We start from the raw sequence: 4710 nt of genomic DNA, 5'->3' as shown, positions 1-4710 counted from the left end.
CAACTCATCCTTTTTCCAAATTGCAAGCTTCTTCTTCTCCAAGCACCGATCAACCCTTGTTTCTTGTTCAACAAAGGCATGTCTTCTTTCTTCTTCAACATAAACCCAGTTCCTTTCTACTAATGTTCCGAGAGCAACATTGTTGTGCTTCGCCGTGGTCAAAACTAGGGTTGCTGCCACACCACAAGGGACCATGATTGTTCTCTATTTTTAAGTGTAAAAAGGGTTGTTATGAGGCATGAAATGAAAATTTTGATAGATATAAATGTTTATGGAGAGGGTGAATGGCGATAGTGATGATGAATAGCTTTCTAAAATGGGGGTGCAAATGGCCGTTAATGAAATGTGAGAAGAATGAAAAATGAAGTGTAAGAATGTCGTTAAGAACAATTAGGCATTTGACTGCACTTGAAACGACGTTAGTAACAATGCCAGGAACACCGATGGTAAAGCCTCCTTTATGAGTTGGGTGGGTGGCTCGATGAAGGGTAGTCAGTTGGGTGAGTGACTCACGGGGAAGGAAGAGAAGCCTTCCACGTGAAGAATATGAGAGCATCCACGTGAAGAATATGAGAGCATGAGGGTTGACCCCTTTAAAAAAAGAAGAAAAATAATATTTTGACACGGTTAAAGGAATCTACATTCATTTGACACGCAGTGGGACTCAATGATTGTCAATGTCATAAAGGATATATTTATCATTTCAGTCCGTGGGCTGCTCCTGAGGTGGTTTGTGAGAGATTAAATGAAACGATGCGTTTTAGTAATTTGGAGCTGCTGTAGGGTTTGTGTTAGATTTGGAAATTTCAAAGGGCGACCATTTCATTTTGAAAGACTCAGTTTTCGTGCTAGTGTTAGGATTGAGAGAGAACGCAAGAAAGGAAGAGAAAGGAGAAGTCTATGGTTGCCACCGGAGGCTGGACGTGATCGGAAAAGTTCTTACCTGCGAAGTCAAAGGCCAAGGAGAAGTTTGTATCGGTCGTGAATGGTGTGGAGCGCGAAAGGTTCGTCCCCTTTCTATTTTCTCCCCTTTGTAGTGTTTGAAGAATATAAAGTATGAGGTTCTTCATTCTTTCTTCTTTTGTCATCATTTGTCTATCTTTCCTTTAATATTTGATTGATTTTCGAAAACCCTAGACTAAAGGGCCAAGGTTGTGAGAGAGAGTTGCGGTAGGGAGAAGACCAAATGCTCAATCGGTAACGAGTTTTATCTGTGGTGAATGAGACACATTGAGAAAACGAGTTTGGTAGTTAGAGAGTCAGCAAAGGAGCGGGGAGTGAGATACATGAAATTTGAAGCTAGGGTTGCGGAAAAGGGGAAATCGAACAAGGTATGAGGAGTTAAACTTTCTATTTTGTGATTGTTATGTTATGGGAAGCTTTGATGCTAATTCTATGTGATTTTGTTGTGAATCAAAATGAAATTTTGTGTCTTACGCTAAATGGTATGTTTGGTATATGTACTTTTCTGGAGTTGTATTCTCCTTGGCACGGTGTTTCAATGAAAATGTAATTGGATGGTTCGAGGTTGAGTGATGAAGTATTTTTATTGGGTAAAATATTTTGTTGGATTATATTTGAATGTTATTTCAGGGTTAAGTGAATGTTTGTAAATTATAAATGGGTGAATATATACATACATTGTGATAAAATATGTCTAATTGGCCTTACTATTCGTCTTTGAAGATGAATGGATGATTATTTAGAAGAATGAGCATAACGTAGTTTAGTGTTTTGTCATCATTTGAGTATCTTCGTATCTTGTTTTATCTTCGTTTCTTGTTTTGTCATCATTTGTGTATCTAGAATTATTAGGTTATTAGTTTTACTTTATTGGTAATTGTCTCTTATAAGTTGTTTAGACTAAACGAAAGTTTTTAACAATGATATCTTTAGATCTGTGTGACCTTGATCAATGTTGCCATAATGATTTGCTTACAATCAATTGAAGAATAAGTGGCAATCATAAGTCTATAATCATAACTTTTGATTTAATTTTCATTTAACTTTTCATGTAAGTTGTCGTGATATGGTCTACTTCAAAGGTTAGATAGTGCTTTGAGAGTACAAAATGTTGTACATGTTTAGGTAGTTATTTTTTGTTTGGTAAAAGCATAGACTGTGAACTGTATGCCAGAATTTGTATTCCAAGTCCTGACCGATGTGGGATTTGATTTTGCAACTAGTACAAAACTTGTTGTGGTGTTTGAATTTTAACCAGTTACTGTTTATCCCTTGTAATCTAGCTCTTTCTTGCATGGATATGGAAACTGGTAGGGCAAATTATTAGGTTGAGAGCTTTGCTTTGGTGAATCCATGTCTTGCATGAAAGAGACTTTCTCATCATACCAACAGGGAGAATCATGCTCACTCAATTTATGCATGGTTGTTAGTCTTGTTTTGAATACTCTACACACAACTCATCCTTCTTCCTGCTTTAAACCATATCACATTTCTTTTTTTTCAATTCAATGATCAATCGTTGTACTCAAAAACAGACAAAAACGGTTAAAACTACATTAACCACGCATAAGACTCCAAGAAAACAAGAAAAAGTTATGGCTTAAGAGTTACAAAAGCTAACACAATATCAGTAATTACACTTACTTCCATAAATCCACATACTTAAGTGCTTTTGGAAATGTGATTTCAGTGACTTTTTTTTGAAGGTTATGATGTTTTTGGATATAAAGTTGGAAAAGTTGAGTCTGTTATTAGAGAAAAAAAACTTTGTATTCTCAGTAGAGAAACTCTTGAAAGCACTTCTATTTTGAATCCAATCACACCCTATATGTTTATCATAAAGTTTTCTACACATGTATTCCAGTTAAAGAAATCTTGAAAGAAGTAAGCAGGACATACAGACATGATACATGAGCAGTCAACATGCTTTCTAGTGTGCAACCAAGTGCAATAGTTTTGTCTAATACATGCACCAACTACATACATAAAAAATAAACTGAAAAATGAAAAAAAAAAAAGCAATGCATGATTATGTTTTATTGAACAAAACTAAATCATGAGAAGAATAGCTTCTTTCTCTCTAGTTATATGAATGTAATAATTTCTAAAAACTTGCCTGTGGTGTGCCATTTTCGTCTGTTTGAAGTCGATACTCGTGCATGATCCAATCTGATTTTTGTCCATTGGGTGCTCGACCTTTGTAAAAGAGTAGGGTTTTCCTCATTCCTATCAAGTCATGCTTTGAATAAATAGCTTTGTCTCTTCCAGTTGCTTTCCAAAATCCTACTGCAGTTGCTCTATTTGTGCGAGTTCCTATTGGATACTTCTTATCTTTATGGCTAAAGAAGTACCATTTATTCTGCTCTTCTGTTCCTATTCTACAAAGCTCTTCATATTTTCAAAACACCAAAATATCAGTGACTTTCTTGTTAAGTTTTAATTATACAATCCAATTTTACTGTTACCTTGAAGATCCCATGGCTCAATTTTATATAAGTCAACATCTGTTATGACATCTAGGTCAATCCTTCGTGAGGTAACTTTCTTCCTCAAATAGTAGTCAACAAGTTCCTCATCAGTGGGGTGGAACCTAAAACCGGGGGTAATATTAGAAAAACTATTCATATTCTCCCTCTTTCACTTTGATCCCTGCATGAACACAATACATATATTTTAGAATAAGTTTCAAGTTTGATAAAAATAACAAAGTTAAATACATGTAATAGAAAAGATCCATATATCCAGTCACTCTAGATTTTGGGTTAAAAGTAAACCAATCTTGTATATGCAGATATATAGTGTGCTACTATATTTAAACATAAGGTTGTGTTGTTCTAAGTAAATAAATCTAACAAAGGGTAAGAAATGCATGCAGAAGGTTTAAAACCTCTAAGTCTAATCATTAATAAAATTGATCAATATTAGACACTAAAGGTACTAATCACCTCTACTTAAGAACTAATGCATATGAATAATAAGAGTGCACTGCAAATTGCTTATCAAAAGATAAAAAATAAAAAAGAGTGCACTGATAAGCGTAAAAAAGAGTTGGTTTTACACTTATAAATGAGCTCAATCTGGTAATTATTCGTGTTGTTCCTCATTGAAAAGTTGTAATAGGTAGTAGAACGTTATGTTAAACATTGTATAGGAAAGGTTGTTATTTGGACACTTTGTCAGCCAATTCTCGCAAAGCAAAAACCAAAATTTGCACTACCAAAAGGAGGAAATTCACATAGCGTAGCAGTACCTGTGTAGTGTGCGAATATCATCAGTTGACGTGTAACAGTTAAGAAAAATTCGCACAGCGCATACACACATGTGCGCTGAGTGAATTAACGAAGTTAAGTGGCTTAAAAAGACGTGACAGAAAGACAGAAACTATCTTCTGACACGGAAAACACGAAAAAGCTCTGCAAGACTTCAGGAGATGATCAGGAGACCTTTCCAGACATGAAGACTTCACTTTCTACAAGGAATTGCTGTAAAGAGTACTTTGAGATGTCTAAGATAGGCTAAATTTTCTGTTCATTGGAATTGGTTGTATGATGACACATTAATGTAAATTTCCTGTGCAATATATCTTTCCGTTCTTGTTCTTTTCTTAACTTACTTTTGATTATACGGAAGTATAATTCTCTTTAAAAGTTCTTTTGTACTGGGAAGTATTTTTAGAACCAGAAACGTAAGAAAAGAAACTAAAAGTAACTACGCTAGGAATAACTTATATGCTTTTGGTCATTCTCA

At 34.9% G+C, this 4710-nt stretch overlaps 1 pseudogene; it reads right to left on the bottom strand.

Moving 5' to 3' along the window:
* Positions 1–2228: 2228 nt before the first annotated feature.
* LOC108320388 (NAC domain-containing protein 7-like) lies at positions 2229–3594 on the bottom strand (annotated as a pseudogene).
* Positions 3595–4710: the final 1116 nt, after the last annotated feature.

The sequence above is a fragment of the Vigna angularis genome, chromosome 2 (genome assembly GCF_016808095.1).
Source record: "Vigna angularis cultivar LongXiaoDou No.4 chromosome 2, ASM1680809v1, whole genome shotgun sequence".
Lineage (NCBI taxonomy): Eukaryota > Viridiplantae > Streptophyta > Magnoliopsida > Fabales > Fabaceae > Vigna > Vigna angularis.
This window is presented reverse-complemented; position numbering and strand designations above follow the sequence as displayed.